The 17,117-nt window shown below is 39.7% G+C and overlaps 1 long non-coding RNA gene across 1 annotated transcript in view; it reads right to left on the bottom strand.

Moving 5' to 3' along the window:
- Positions 1–17,117, bottom strand: part of LOC111929029 (uncharacterized) — an 89,972-nt gene that overhangs the window by 25,441 nt on the left and 47,414 nt on the right. Inside the window, exons 14-20 of the long non-coding RNA XR_015286592.1 lie at positions 14,297–14,443; positions 13,279–13,442; positions 12,188–12,372; positions 11,151–11,314; positions 10,009–10,192; positions 6,427–6,526; positions 906–1,123 (exon numbers count right to left, since the gene is read on the bottom strand). This is a non-coding gene — a long non-coding RNA (uncharacterized LOC111929029). The remainder of the gene's footprint in view (positions 1–905; positions 1,124–6,426; positions 6,527–10,008; positions 10,193–11,150; positions 11,315–12,187; positions 12,373–13,278; positions 13,443–14,296; positions 14,444–17,117) is intronic.

Raw genomic sequence — 17,117 nt, 5'->3', positions numbered from 1 at the left:
GTGGTTTGTGGTTCAGGGACAGGATGAGGAACCAGGACATCTGGATTCCTTTCCTAGCTTTACCACAGTGTATTGAAGAAGCCATCAAATCTCTTTGTGCCCCATCAGTTGGAAGTGGATAATAATGCTCTGGGGACTAATTCCTTAATGCTGTCATCTTCAGATGTTCAGGAGGGAAGAGCAATACAAGTGTACACTTTTTGCACACTAGAAGTCGGTCCAACTAAAACTTGAAATCCAGATATCTTAGAAGTTTGTGGATTCATTTCTCCTATCCTGAGTAATTTGACCCGCTTGCAATGAGACAAAAACAAGAGGAAGATTAAAACCAGTAGAGAGTGTTTGAAACACAATCCTGTAAGTTTGTGATCTTAAGCTTTCAGACACAAGTTTTTTGGGCTTTACACTCTTTACACTTTCAATAAAGAGTTGCCAATTATGTCATTTGTTCAAATCCTGAAAACTATTTAGGCCTTAACTAATGAGGCTGGGAATAATTTAAGAGGCCTGCAGTGGCCACCTACACAAGGGATGTGTTTCCCCCAGCCTATGTGTATTTTGTTCACTGCAGCTGTAAGTAATAGATCACTAAACCACAGATTAAAAGCATTTAACTGCTATAAAAGTAATTAAAGAGAAGATTAATTCTACCTAGGAGTAAATAAGCAAATTTGTAATGTAAATCATAGTGAAAAGGAGTTGGTTTGGCTTTTTTTAAACATGCATATGTTAGTGGAGAGTCTCAAAAGCAGAGTTGCTTCTTCAGCTGAGGAGGGGAAGAAAGAAACTGCTGGTAAGATGAAAGCCTCACTTGGGATGAGCACTGTATTATTTGAAGGTTTCTACTACTTATTTAAATTTCCAGTTTCCTCAAAATGAGAGTCTGTGATGCACTGGTATTTTACCTGGGTGTCAGATGGCTCTACCTACACTGGAAAGCTAAGCAGGAGCAGAAGCACAGCTGGTAGTGGGAACCCGACATCCACACCGTACATGTGGCTGAATTTTCCACAATCTTGACTGCTGAATTTCCAGTCTTGACTGCCTGGAGCTTAGGAAGCTTCCTCCTGGAGTGCCTCTCTGATGTTGGTTTCATCCACAAGCCCAGTTCCTATGCTCTGACCTGAGGTGCAAGGGAAAAAGCATGGTAAGTGGGAGAAATTAGGAAATTTGCTTCAGAAGGGCCCTTCTGATCTGACCTAAAATGCCAACCTACCCTCACCCTATTTGTACTGTTACCCCTGAATGAGGGCAGCACCAGGGCTTGATTTGCACTTGGAATCCAGCTGGCCAAGCGAGACTGAGCACAAATTTCCCATTGCTTTCGTGGAGGCTGTGCTCTAAATCACTGCAGTTGGACACCGCTGAAGCAGCAGCTGGAATACTTATCCTGCAGTATAATTTCAGATTTCTTTGAAAAAAGGCTTAAGGCTATGAGTAAGAGAAATTGGCTTCAGTTTGTTGATTTTATCTCATTTGAGACCGTTTTTGGGAAGACTGCAATATTGGCACAGGAGGCACAATTATAGGGAGAATTAGCTCTTCACCATCACTCTAAGCTAATCCTGTGTGTTCTGTAATGCTGAGGGAAAAAACAACCTCCTGATGCACAAGAAATGCTCCAGGAATCTCTAGTGATTCATTCATCCATTCCCCTACTGACTGGTACATTAAAACACAGAATAAAAGTCTATGGTTAACCAAGTCCTTCCCCTTTCCTATATCCAATCCTTGCTTTCACCAGGGGAAGCGTGGGCACATGGTCTGCCAGGAAATCCTTAGCATGGCCTGCCTGGGTCTGCAATAAAGAGATGGAGGAGCAGCATCCCAGGGCTTACTGCTGAGATCCCTCACCCACCTCCAGGAGCTTAGAAAATGAGTGCACTCAGGGAATAGGTACCTGGAGGCTCATATCCTTCTCCATAAAAATGACCATGATTCACATCACAAAAATGTTCCTAAAAAGACATCCCAAACCAACACACACACATGCACATGAGCTCTAGCTGTGCATCTGTGTACGCATGGCCATGTAAAAATAACTATCTTTGTGTGGTGAGACAAAGCAGCCTCAACTACCAAAACAACACAAATTCTTTTCCTACGGCTCAAGTCCCACTAGCAGTAATTTCATCTGGAAATGGAAAGCACAGCATTGCATTATTTGAGCACAAAGGCTGAATTTCCCTGGTTGGCACTTAGACCCCAAGCCCATGCAAACACAGCAGGAGAAACCTGAAATGATTTTGTTTCCTCGTGGCACTAATTCCATTGCTGGAGAAAATGTAATTCTATTTATGTTGACATTATAATGATAACTTTTCAGGCCAGACTCCATCCTGTCTGTTAGGCCAGACAGAGCTGAAGCACCAGCAGAGAACTAAGGAATGCCTGTTCCTTGGTGGCGGTGTGCCTGGAGCCCAGGCAGTCATTTCAACTGTAAAAATTCATTCTGTGTAAAAGATAGCTATGATTTAATTGTGTCTCGACTACAAAACCTCTCCTTTTCAAGGAGGTGGGAATTGCAGTCATTCATTGGTTTTACCTTATTAATATGAGGTGGCATTTTTAGCTATTTATTCTGGTTATTTTAATTTAATATGTTAGTGTAGATGTGCCAGCCTATCCTATTGTTCTCTCAGGGCACTGTCAGTGTGAAATGTCACCAGTCCTGAAGTCTGGATCACATTTTCATTCATCACTTCTCTGGTACAAATGGTACTACTGCTCACAGGAGAAGCAGAACTGAGGGAGGGGGTTTCAATTCAGGGCTGAAAGATTTCTTTTTCCTTATATAATTCATGAAGAACTCTAGAGCTGCAACTGAACTAAATTAAGAAATTAGAAGACAGAAACAGCTAAACAACTTATAATTTTCAAAACTTAGGCTTTGGTTGAGAATAACATTCCAGGACAAGCGGAACCCATTGCTTTTTTTACACAGGTTAAAAAAACCCCACAATTAAGCAAGCACAAAACCCCACCCCCTTATTGTTTGTGTCTGCTGAACCTAATTTTCTTTGTCTTTTCCTTCCATAGCCATACAGCAGGACAAAAGCCATTGTTACAGGATCTGTACTTAGGGTAACAGCAGATGGAATAGTTAATTGTGCATGTTGCTGAGGAAGTCAGCTAAGGTAGATTCATTTTTCCTAATTTAAGCATGTAAAAAAGAAGCACCTGGTTTAACCTCTCATCCCACCTCCCTCTGCCTCCAGCGGGGAGGGAGAGGAACAGACAGATAAGGCTGGGCTGTGGGTGGAATCACTCACTCCTTGGTGCTGCCTCCTCCACCACGGGGGAGGGAAGTGCTGGTCTATCTGAAACTCAGTTTTCTCTGTTAAACTGAAATTTTATCCTTTCTTACCACACAGAAGAGGCAGGAAGATGACTGCCAGACATGAGGGCAGCCAGGAGCACACAGGAGCCACTGACAGGCTCTGCACTTCTTGACCTCCCCATCCTCCACTGCTGGACGTAGCCAAGAGAGGTTGTCAGTGCTCATACTCCAAGCCTGGGGCACAAATCTGGCTGAGCTTGTTTATTTTCCATTTTCCTCAGTATTAAAAATATGTCCTGTACATGGTGGTGCTCCTGGCATTCACCACACAAAGGCCTGTGCAGGCACCACATTTTCATAAATGCTTCATGGTAGCCTGCAGATTTCACAAGATTACATTGGCTTAAGCAGGAGGAATTTTATGGGCCTTACCAATGTTACCTGAGGAAATACAGCTCCCAAATGGTGATTTAGTGGGTTTTTTCTCCCCAAAATACAGTTATAATAGGGGGGGCTAATATATGTGAACACTAGAACCAAGTTTCTTAAAGGACACTTGAACCATTTGAGATACGGAGTTTTCAACAGCCTGTTTGCTCTTAAATTTTGCTTTTGCTGAACTTTTTCAACTTGGTTAGTATTTTGTTCAATTTTTTTAAGTAATACCAAGAATATAATTCTGAAAGCAAAAGAATTAAAATGCCAGAAAACTCTATTATTCAAATCACCTTTACTTGCTCTTAGTTTGTTTTGGTTAGCTGGTTTTTACCTGGGAAGGTTTAGGAGGTCAGTTTATATATATATAAAGTTTATATTATTATATTATATATATATTTATATTACTATATAATACATGGAGCTGATTATAGATGGAAAAGAAATGTGATTGAATTCATTTTAGTCAAAATAAATAACTCTAAAGTTTGAGGGAATAACTCTTAAGTACAAACATAAGGTCACAGGCACTGTTAAATTCTAAAATTACTACATGAAATCTAATAGGGAGCCAGTATATGAAAGCATTCGAGTATTATGGGTCACCTCTGCCTAACTTAATTTGGAATTATTTATCTGCTTGCAAATTATTAATTAGATCCATACTATGCAAAAATATAACACAAGTTAGAAATGCATATATTAATTTGAACAGAATAGCAGATGATGTAAACTTCTTATTTTAATCCCCAAATCATGCAACTTGGGAAAAAAAAATAAAAAATGCAGACTACTTTAAATTTTCCACCTCTTTTGCACTCCTTGCCAGAGGTAATTCTGCAGTGCAAGGAAGAGCATTTTTGCATGGATCCTGCCCTGTCCAGAGTACTGGAAATGTCACAACAGCACAATCACAGAGTCCCACCTCCTTCACTAGAGGAGACTGGAACAAACATCAGTACATTTGGGTGATCATCTCAATTAACCTGAGTGTGGCAGAGACCTCCTTTAGCAGTTTCCCTGTCACTAAAGGAAATGAGGGTGTAATTTTATTTGTCTGATCACAGGAGGGCTGCTTGGCAGCCAAACAGCAGGTCTGATGTAAAAGGCAAAGGGGATCCATCTCTCATCTGTGCACTCTTTGTTGCACCTCAGCACTTCAGTACTGCATCACATAGAAAGCCTTGTTCCTCAAGCAGAGAATTCCTCATCTGTTTATGTGACACAGGAAAGAAAAAAGGAGATAGCCTTTTTAAAGTCTTATTCCCTTCTAAAACAGTCATCATCTGAAGCAGAAAATGTGCTTTTCTTCTTGTTCACTTGATTTTATTATTTTTTTTTGGTCAGATTTCCTGGTGTGCCATCTCACTCTTTCAAACTGCAGCATTACCAAGATATGTAATTTAAGATTAAACAGGAAAAGATGAATTATTAAACTAATTTATAGGTGCTTCAGGCTTTGTCTGAACTAGGATGGATCATTCCTTCCTTCCTCCTGAGCACTGATTTCTTTAACAAAGGTTTGCTGGGACAAAAAGTCACCTTCTATATAGTCTGTATCACCTTCACACACTTTGTCACCTTTTCCCTGCTCTAAGCTGCTACACACATACTGAATACTGCACCTGAACTGTTTATTGGGATGTTCCTTGTGTAAATATACAGGTTTGATTTAGCTGGCTGCCACAAAGGCGAACAGGAATAATGGAGAATAACTTCAGATCAGCCATCTCACAGCAAACTCTCATCATACAAAACCTGAGCTGTTCACAAAATTCTTACTTTTTTACCTCAGCCACCTTAGAAAATCATTTTGCAAGGACTGAGGGGTGGATAACCAAAAGGACTGTGGCTGGTCAAGATATCCTTCCAAGGAGCCACAGGGTAGCCACTTAAAACTCCATCTGCTTTGTCCCTGTTCACCTTTGCCAGGTCCCCTCCAAAGGAATAAATCAGGAGGCCCAATTTCTTCAGGAGAGCTGAGTCAAACTGTGCCAATAATGACTTTGCAAATATTTGTGAGTATTTATGAGGTGCTAACTCTTGTCTCTATGTGTGCAGCTTAGCCTGGATTCGGCTGAAATACCCAAAGTCAAGTACTTAGTGGTTAAGCCTGATTTTGGACACACAGAATGCACATCCAATGCATCCAATATTCATGTTTGACATCCACCCATCCAACTCAACCCTGCAGGACACTGCTGAGTCATTTCCCACTGGTCAGAGCCACCTAAAATCTCTGTACATAAAATCTAAGTGCACAAAGCAGGCAGGAGAGTAATAGTGTGGTCACTCTGCACAAATGGCCATGGCTGCAATAACTACAGGCAAGGGAAATTAGGTCTTATGAGTATAAATGTTGAGCTAAAGAATTAATTTTTGTTTCTCTGAAAGAGCTCAATGAGGCATAAAAATGTTCAGGGATGTTTAATCCTTAAGGGAATGAGATTTATCAAAGCAATTTGAAAGGATGATATGTTCACCTCTGGTTCTACAGGCAAAGAAAAGCCCAGAAAGTCCAAGGCATTAAACAACTTGGAAGCTATTTTTCATTTTGCCAAGCTGTTTTTCATGCTGCTCTCATTGCCTCAAGTTTGATGCTAGAGTGCAAGGCTAATCTGGTTCTGGCAAGCAATCACTAACTTGTGATAAGCATTAGGTTTACATTTAAATATCAAAGCAAACATACATAAACCATTTTGAGTACATACATATCATATCCTCTGCTTTATGTCCTGGCCCTTGGGTTTATATCCCCTCATCACTGTGTTTCCCTCTTACATGCTTAGTGAGTCCAGGGACAACTGGAATCTGTATTGAAAAGAAAATGTAGTTAATTTAATTTATAATAATATGTAGCGGGCTAGAGATTTCAGGCGGAAATTTTATCTATTGGTCAGAGGAGCTACAAGATCTGTTACTGTCACCCTCACTGGAGGGATGGTGAAAGCACTGAAGTTTTTGAATACTCATTGTGCTGTTTTCCTCCCCTCTGACAACAGCCCAATGATCAAACCATTAACAATACACATGTACTTAGACAAAATTCCCATTTATCTGAAAAATCCCAGTGCTAGAGCTGCCCATAACTAAAACTGATATTCAAACATCATCGTGGCATGAGAGGGTGGAAGGTTGGCAATTTCTCCATTTCAGGGTAGATTCCACCTATTCTTCCCAGAAGTCAGCCTGGTCCATGGCTAAGCCATCCACAGGTCATCCCTATGATCAAATCCTGAAGCCCTTGCTCGTGACTGAACTCCACCTGGGATCCATTTGTACAGGTTTTTACACTTCAATACATCTGACCCTTTACTTCTGTTTAGTCTAACCTTTTCCTCTGGATAAAAACAAAAGGCATCATTTTGAAAACCTGCATTGAAAACTCAATTTTCCCAAGCATTTTATGAAGAGTTTAAGAGTACAGATTTCAGCTCAGGCTCTAAATAAAACTCTCAAGACTTTGGTTTGAATAAAACTCAGCCTGCTGTAAGGTCAAGTATTGAAAGCATGCTTCATTTCATGTCTTAGGAGAAACTGCAAGAGATGATTTCTGCACAGTGATTTGCACAGGTTAGGAGCTATTTATTCATCTCTACTTACATGTAACAGCTTCTTCTAAAGTCACATGTAAAAACAAGCAAACTGATGGCAGATTTACAATCATTTTGCAAAAGGTATTAAAAGTGTGCTTTTAAAAGAAGTATCTGAGCCTGTTCGGGGTGTAGTAAACCACTGGGGAAAAAAAAAAAAAGGACACCTGACAGCTTGAAGAAACCAAGTTCATCTCCCTCAATTCTTGGGAGCCATCTAATCCATAAATGAAGCAACAGCTCGTGAGATCACCCACCACACACACTTAGACAGGCTGAAAACTCTCTATATATCTGGATTTACAGCAAACTTAATGCAAAACCTCAAGGTAGTGTCAGTCCACTCTTGCCAGTTCTCCTGTCTGCTCAGTGTGTGCAGGAATTTTATCCTGACCCTTAAGTTTTCTCTAAATTGAGATGGGATTTCTTTTAAATTACAAATGGTAAGATGGAAGCGTAGAGAATTATATTTCTTCTCCAAGTACCTGAAGAGTTTTAGGTTTGGTTTCTAATAATTGTCCTTTATCTAGTCCAGAAGATTGTTTTTTGATGATCTGAAGTGCACCATTAGTTTCACATGCTCTTCTACACTGGTCTGACATGGAACCAGTCTGTTTTGTTACAAATGGTTTTAGTTTCCAAGTAAACCAAGTGGCAAAGCAATTCAAAACATATTGAATTCATTTAATACATTAATAACCAGAACTGGCTCTAAATCAAAAATAATTACTCTAGACTTAGAGAGTTTTATTTCTGACAGTTCTTTCTTTTAAAATAAAGTAAAACATATTGGATATATTCACTTACTTTAAAATAGCAAATCAGTAACACAGGGATTAACATATTCCTTTTCTTCTTCATGTCCAAGACATTTCTTTATACAGAAGAAAATGCTTGATTTCTCTTCAATGCAAAAAATAATCCTGTAAGTGCACTTTCATGCCCCAATGTGCAGCCACTTTGCTGAACTTTTAGATTCTACAACTAGATAAATCAGATTTCCTTGTGAAGATCTAAAGCTGTGAATACAATTTATCTTCACTTCATTAGGGATATGGGAAATTCCTGTCTTGGGAGGAGATACTGTCCATGAACAGCTGTTCAGCCATCACCATTACACAGCTCATGGAAGCTTTTGTACATCCTTTTTTCCCTGTTGTATTAAAGATGTCCCAGCACAAGCACAACCTTAGAGCTCTGATCTCCCAAAGTCAACAGAGGGCATTTGGCAACTGATGCCACCAGCAGGGTGATGCACAGGGGGCAACAGTGGCTCTGCAAACAACACCTGCTGAGCTGGAGGCCAGGGCAGCCCTCCTGCCTGGGTGAAGGCAGCAATGGAGAACAAGCCAAGCCAGCCCAGGCCAGCCTTCTGGGGACTTGTCAGCAGCTCACAAGAAGTGCTGCAGGGAAGGAACAAACTCCAGGTCACAGTGGTTGTGAGGTATCTGCACTCAGGTTTCCAAGAACCCGTGCTCCTGGCACGGCCTGCCAGGTGAGCTGGAGCAGCTCCAGCACTCGCTGCCATTTCCCCAGCCCTGGCTCCACCCCAGCCTGGCAGGCTGTGCCAGGGGCACGCCAGCTGCCACTGCGTCACCAAGGTCCTGTTTCTGTGACCTTGGCATGGAGGAACAGAGCACCCTCCCCACGTGGCATTTGCACTGCGATTACTTGGTCTTGGAGAGGCCACCAAGGAGTCAGGAGGGATCATTTCTGCTGGTAAGTGGGAGGCTGGACAGCAGAACTCTGCAATGTTGTCCTTGCCAGACCTCCGTGTTATCCCAACCCATCCCCACTTTATCCTGTCATTTGCTGCAGTGCTCTTGCACATCACACCTCCAGGACTTGACCCACACAGAGGCTGATCCCACAGCTTGTCCCTATGACTTTCCCAGGAATGGGAATGATTTAATGTTAATGGCTATCCTCTTCAGAACGGGCCGTGGAGATCGGGGCATAAGAGGTCATTATTGTTTAAACACTTTTGTTTTGCTTTTCTTCTCAGAAACTTTAAATCATGAGCTTCCTTACACAGAACTGCCCGAAATGACAGCTTTAGGACGTGTGAGAAAGACACAATTAATTTAGTACAAAAGATAAGACATTTCCTTGGGGAAGCACTAATACCAGGCCTATTACCCCTCAGTGTCATTTCAGATTAGTGTTCTACGGAGAAAGGGATTCTAAATCTTTTTAATTGAAAAATGTTTCTCTTTCCCTTACTATTATAAATTTCTGCCCAGAGGTTAAAGAGTTTTAAAATTATTTCTGAATTACATCCAATTTCTGGACAGTTTATCAAAAAAAGGAGGATGCAGTTTGTCTCTTGCTTTACTAATTTATGTCAGACTAGAGAAAGGAGAAATATATTCCCTCGGTGACCCAAATGAAATAGTTACATAAAATGATGCTCAGAAATACAAAGCCCAGACATCTCTAACATGTTAAGATTGGCAGCTGTCACCAACACATCCACATGTAGGAATACATGCCATAATTATGCAAAGTAGAAGGATAATTATCCAAACACAGTGGTGGAAACAACAATCAAGAGAAGAATTTTCCTCAGCTTCTCACTCCCTTTTTCTGGCTTAAAGTTTGAAAACCATCACAACCAATTATTTTAATCCATGTAGGTTGTTTGACTCATAAGACACAAAATTACCTCAAGGAAAGAAGAAAATGAAAATATCCTTTTACCTTTAGCATGTCCTGAGCAGGAACATTCAAAACTGTGACCTGGACTTGCTCAGTCCTTGATCCATGGCCTTGGAGCAGCCCCTTTATATCCCAAAAGTGAGGGATGGGATTTGAAGCAAAGTCCTGGCTTTGAGTGGTGTAGGCACTCCTGGAAAGCACAGCTCCCTTTACTGTCGATGGTCTGCTGGAAGATAGGAAAAGCATCACACAGACTTAGTTAATGCTCTGCTCAGATGTTCTTTTGGGTACAAGGGTGCCTGGGTATCTCTTCTAGAGCTCTGAACACAAAGGAACTGAAATTTGGGGGGCAAAGCATTTAAGAAGGCACTCTGCAAGTGAATGTTTTTGTGGAGATTGGTCTGCCATAGTCTTTGGGCAGCTGCACAGCCCACAGAACATTTGTGTGTTAGGGTTGTTTGGGTTTTTTGTCCTTGAAAATCCTTCCAAACAACTGTGTTCTTTCCACTTCTCCTCCAGATTGTATAATGGTTGTGTTTCCTGTGATCTATACTGAAGAAAAAATATTTTCCTTTTCTAATTCAATCCTTAGCCCTTGTTTTCCCAAACACTAGTTCTCAAGAAATGTGATTTCTTAAAAAAAAAAAGAAGAAAAAGTCTAATTAAGCCATTTATCAAACTTTTCCAAGTGGGTAGAGTGACAAATTAGCCCTATCTTCCACCAACAATCTGATGGATGGGAAGATAAAGATGCAGAGGCTGTTATTTTAGCTGGAAGCCCTCCACTATATCAATTGTTTGGCCCCAAGCCAAAAGACCCTAAGAGTTGACAAGGACTAATGACGGGTCCATAAAGTTTATGCAGCATGAGGTCTGACATCAAAGGAATGCAGCCTTATTAGCAATATCTCTATGCCTTCTCCTTGGGAAAAAAAAAAATAAAATTCTCATTTGTTTTTTCAAAAGATTTTACTTAATTATTCTACTCTTTCAGCAAATGGAAAGAAAATTAAAACTGTAAATAAATTTGCACAATAATCTGTGGCTGACGAGTTCTGCTCTTCTCTACAAATATGAAGTGATTTTTATTACTTTTAAAGTAATGTCCACCATGAGAGGCTAGACTGCAAATAAATTTCATTAGGAGTATTTTCTTTTACCACTATTTGCTTGAGAATACTTACACTCTTCCCAAGTTTTAACTCTTGGTGGTTTTAGGTTAGGGCTGAAGTGGATATTGGGCCTGACTCTGTGACAGCATCACCTTCAGTGTTTGTAGCTTACATCTTTCTTCCTTCTCCCAGGGCTTTTATTCTAATGTGCACCATTTTGACATGAAATGGAAACCCTGTGTAGAAGGTGGAATGCAATTATTACCTGACTGGAAAGCAGGAAGAGAGGATATAACAGCCAGGATGACTTCTAAGAAAAATCAGAGCAACAACTCAGCAACGAAAAACTCTTTTGATATCTTTGACAAAACAAGCCATTTCTTCAGATACTATATGTTATTCTGGTCTAGAAGTAAAATCCATATATTTTTTTACTGGAAAACTAATTAAAGACTATTCTTGACATCCCATTCTTTAGAAACTATTTTTTTTTCTCTTGTGGAAACAGGACAGTCTTCAACTTGCTGGCACAGTGAGAAACTTTAGTATTGCTTTATCAAATCCAACTGCAATAGTCCTGCATATCCACATACCTGATGAACTTGATTTATCTTTTCAACACAACATTTCTACAGGATGCAATTAAAAACAATACTGCAATGACATGATGACAGCACTGGAAGTCAGTGCAAAGCCACATTCAGCACAACCTACAGTATTTTATCTTCCCTTTCCAGTCTGGATTTAATAGTATGTGTGGAAGGAGCACTGTGCTAAAGTAGGGATGTCATCCATCTCCAACCTTCCTGTGTCTCAATAAACTGCCCTGGATTATCCCTCCTCTATTGTTCCCAATCTATCACCAGCTTGCTCTGAGGGGATTTGAACTCCTGCAGCTTTTCTTTCTTGTTGCTTTTCCAAAGGGGATGTGCCATTGCATCTGCCACGCTGCTTTTGACCCTTGGACATCAAGGCAATTTCCATCCCACTGGGATATCCACAAGCTCTGATGGTTTTGGGGGAAATATGAAAATGCTTGGAGTCTGTGAGGTCCAACACAAACAATCATGGAAAGAACAAAAGAGAACTTTTAAATACTACAACCTTACCTGACAATGTCAAAACCAGGAATTAAAATTCTGATTGAAATATCACAATCAATTTTTTTCTTCTTCCTGATGCATTTAATATCTTTAAGTTCCTAATGTGTTTTCTTAGCTGCTCATTGATAACAGGGCTGCTTAGGAACCAAATTCTCTCTATGACATTCCCTTGCAACACTTGGAAATAAAACCTAAGAAAAGAAAATGCACTGGTTGAATTTTTCTACTTAGAATTGTTTTGGTTTTTTTTTCAATAAAGTGTAAGTATTATGGCACTATGCAATTAAGTGTTCAAATGTCATTGCTTCTAACTTAGGAAGGGGACTCCTTGAACAAAGAAGCTGAAATGCAAATTGGCTGCAAATAAAGTGAAATAATAAAATAAAAAGAAAAAAAAAAATAAAAGAAAAAACCAAAAACAGTGCTGAAGTTGCCAAAAAACCAAACTGTTTTCTTACTTATAATTAGCAGCATTGGTCATTGTCTGGCTGCCCTGGCACTCTGTAAATATGCCTGGGCAGACTGTGATTAAAGGTTATGTAGAAGATTTATTTATTATTTAAAATGTATCCATTGCCTAGAAGAGACAGGTAAAACAACAACTCTCTCAGCCACTCAGCTTGGTTGGGGGGTAGTGGCTACAACTCAATTCTATTTAGCCTTTCTTCAGTAAAATAAAGGATTTTCCTTTTCTTTAAACATGGCTCCAATTACTGAATAGAGCAAACACATTCAGAATTACAAGCTTCAGCTCTTTCAAAGATTCATGAATTTCTCACATATTTTAGCAAACAAAGTTAAGAAATTTTGTTCTGTAATTTACAATTTATGACACGATTCAATAGAAGACCTTAAAAAGGCTTAGCTACAAAATAAATAATAAACTTACTCCACCCTGCATTTGTCTTTTATTTGCCAGATGACCAGTTTGTTTTATTTCCTTAAACACAACTTTGGAAAATACAGCAAGTCTGTAATGTACAGTTCCCACCTGGAAGCACAAACTTTAGCAGCCAACCCCAAGTTAAAACATAAACTCACTTTTCATTTCTGTTCCGAGGTAATTCATAATTCAGTTAGAGCTGGGGGATACTCACATAATTTGCCTTTAAATTTTGCCCAGTAAATTCTGTGGCAAGTCTGGTAGAAGGAAAGTGAACAACAGACAAGCAAACCACCACACTGCTGCTCCAGCTACACAGGGAAGTGCACAGGTTTACAGATCAGTATGATTTTGGGCTGTTCCATTGCGCCTGTGAAACTGAAGTGGAAAGATGGCAAATGAATCAGAGTGCAGAGATACTGCTCAGCTATGGCAATGGAAATACACATGTCAGCTACCAAAGGGATCTGGTTTGCACTTTCCTTGATTTTTTTTTCTTCTTCTAAATCGTACTAATATCATGTTTTTTCTCAACTTTTTTTTTTTAGTCTCTTACATTGGGAACAGCTTCTGATTTTAAGACTCATTCTTAAAAGACTCATAAGACTATTCATGACTTCACATGAATATTAGGACAGAGATTTTGCTCACTAAATGATACATGAAGAGAATAATGATTTCAGATCTGTATGTCCTATTGCAGCTATTTCCACTATCAGGAAGTGATGGGCTGACCTACTTGTGTGATACAAAAACAGCCAAGGATCTTTAAGCAAAATCAATGTCACTGAGCTGAAGAGAAATGGGGAGATGCAATGTGCTCACAGTATGAGCCCCTTGGTGCCCACCCCAGCACTGCTGTCAGAGCACACCCTTTGTGTTTGGCCCAACACAACCTTGGCATTGCCGAAAAACTCAAGAATTTATTTTTAAAAACTGTCATTCAAGTTCTAGGCTGAAAATCCACTGAGGATTTTGGTGGGCATCACTCTGCAGGCTTGAGGTTACAGACTGAAGGCAGCAGATCTGGACCCCAGGGAATCTGTGAGCTTTCTACCAAAAATGCCTGATTTTACACCATTCCACTGGCCTGCAGAGGTTTTGGGGCTTGCTTTCTTTACAACTCGAATCTAGGTGTTGCCAATCACTTCTGCAATGCTGATAACATACACAAATCCTTTCACTGTACCATCATAAGCACTGGCAGAATTCTATTAATAAATTTACTGTACCTCCTTTATTTTGCAGTGTTTGCTGTTACCCCAGGGACGAATATCAGACTCTCTGCAGGGAACTGGATTTTCTGTGCCACTAAGATACAGTTCACTACCAGAATTCTCAGCTGAGTCTCAAATCCTTCACAGAGCATCGGAACTTCACTAGATGGCAGTGGAGAGAAATATTACTTTATATCAATATATTTTTTAATACCCAACAAGTCCTGCACTTTATTAGTGCTGTCTGTGTTAACACTACATCACAAGACAGCAATTCTCTCACCCACACAAAAGCTCCTGCCCAGCTAAATCTCCCTGTAAGCCTTTGGGAAAGCATGGACACTCTTTCACCACTAATGCAGAGAGTCAGGGAGCAGCATGCACTCCCTCTTTAAAGGGTTTTTCTCATAAGCTCAAGTGTACTGTGGTCTGTCCTGAAATCCCAGGAAACAATAAGTTCCAAGAAGAAAAAGTTTTTAAAAGAAAACTTTCCAGAGAAGTCAGAGACACCACCCTCCAAAGAACCATAACAGTTATGTATGCCATAAACATGATGAAGAAAATGAGTGAAGAGTAAGAATGAGAAAGGCAAATGGTTCAAGGAATTTTGTGAGGACTACTCTGCATTCAGAAAAAAATCCTTTTCCTTCACAAGAACTCCATACAAATACATGTTTCTTGGGAGAACTTTATATCCTTTACAGACAACTCAAGAAAGAAAGCATCATTTTTCAGTCTTCTGACAAAACTCCAAGGTGAAATACTTTAAGCAGCAAGTTCTGTAACTTCTAAGGTCCAAAACCTTGAAAAATTTAATCTTTTGAATACAGAGGACTAATGCCTGCCAGTCTTTGGAAATTGATTACACCTGGACAAAACTAAAGAACTACAACAGAGTGGGTAATTTCAGCTAAGTGCAACACTTCAATTAAGAGTTTATCAGTAAAGTTCTCTAGAAACAATGGAGTTCTCTGGCTTTATTTAGAATGCTTAGAAAGCACAAACTATCATTTAGTACAATAAGGAGACAAAAAAAGTTTGCTTTCTTCTAGCATCAGATGTAAAAAAAATTTTGAAGGCTTGTTTTCAGCTTTGGGAAAAATGTATTTAAAAAACCCAATTCACTGCCTAAATCACACTTCTCTAAACTATTCTTGCCTTTATCTTAATGATTTCCAAGACTTTCCCCTCAGAGAGCAACACATTGTCCTCTGGCATCTCAGCTGCTCCCTCACCAAACTGTTTGCAATAGCAAGCAGAGATTCAGGATATTGAAAGTGCTGATAAAAAACAAACCCAGTTGTGTTGCAAGTGACTTCTTGACTTCTGCCTGCTAAGCACAATTCAAAGGCTTGAACTTTTAAAGGCATAATTCTCTCTATTTATTTTTGTGTAAATATGAGCAGATGAGAAACAATTCCTTATGGCATTTCAATCTGTGAGACTTCTCTTACTTTTCCTCCTCACTGGCCACTGAGAAACAGAAATATCTGGAGGTGCAAAGCCCCAGGGTTTCGTTATTGACACAGGGAGTTGTATTCTCTGCATCTCTGTGTGGTCAAACACACACAATACACGAGGCTGTCACATAAAGAACAATTTTGTTGCCTAAATCAGCTTAGTAAAAAAAATAAATGACTGCTCCCCAAGCATCAAGAAATGAAGATTTCTAGAAAAAACCCACATTTTTGGTGGATTCCCAAGATGCAGATACTGAAAATATACACTGTAATTTGATCTATTTGTGGAAATAAATACATTCAACAAAAACACAAAAGGCCAACGTGACACTAGTGCTCACTGCAACCCCAGTCACAGGGAAATAATTTTCTTTTATCATTAACATTAGAGAGCTCCAGGTTGGATGCCCTGAATGATACCAATATGCAATGAGACAGGTAACCTGGAAAAAAGCCAAGAGTCCCCTCCAACAGCCTAGATAATGACAAAACAGCCCTTTTAGTTTATTTATTGCAGTCATTCAGTTCCTCTTTTTAAACTCTTTAATTTCACCTCACACAAAGAGATCTCAATTGCAGAAGAAAGAGAACTGTTACACTGTGTCCTTCCCACTTTCTCCAAGCACACTCATAAATCACAGCTCTGTGGGTTTGCCTGGAAGCTGTGCCATCCTGTTAGCTTTAATTAAGTAGCCTTAAAGTAAGTGGCCAATCAATATTGATTCATGTGGGTCTCACTGGACTAAGCCATCACAGTGTCTGAAGGCATTGCTGATGTGAATATAATACCTGAGCTTGGCCTGTCCACATTCATTTCAAATGAAGATTAAGAGTGAAAAGAAAATACTCACTGAGCTCTTCTCTCCTCTGTAACGTGCATCTGATTGAATACAGAGCAGAATCCCTTCCTTTTCAAAACTGCACCAGTACTTCCCAGCCTATTTCATTTACATTTAATTCCTCTGCACAGAACCTGAATTTTGTACTGCCACAAAAAATGTCACAACCTGAAATTTGCTGAAGTTTCAAAGGAGGATTTGGCTGATGGATACTGGTTAAACCTGACCGTAACATGCACAACACACTGCCTGCAACGAGGCCTGGAAATTGCTGGATGATAGTTATGATAAAATATCATTACAGTAAGATCTTCCTTAGCAACTTCAAAATATAACTGTTTGCAATCAATTAAATGCATTCTTAAGCTGATTGGCACTTGCATATCAATATCTAAATTATATTTATCTAATTCTGAGGAACTTGCTCTGATTTCTTAGCAGTTCAAGCAAGTTTCTCTCATCTTCAAAGGGAAGCAAGGGTTTAATTGTCCCATGTCTACAGATGATTTTTTTGCCACAGCCAAATTAGCTGACATG

Source organism: Cyanistes caeruleus, chromosome 5 (assembly GCF_971803275.1).
Source record: "Cyanistes caeruleus chromosome 5, bCyaCae1.hap1.1, whole genome shotgun sequence".
Lineage (NCBI taxonomy): Eukaryota > Metazoa > Chordata > Aves > Passeriformes > Paridae > Cyanistes > Cyanistes caeruleus.
The sequence above is the reverse complement of the archived record's forward strand: the minus strand, read 5'-3'. Positions and strand labels throughout refer to the sequence as shown.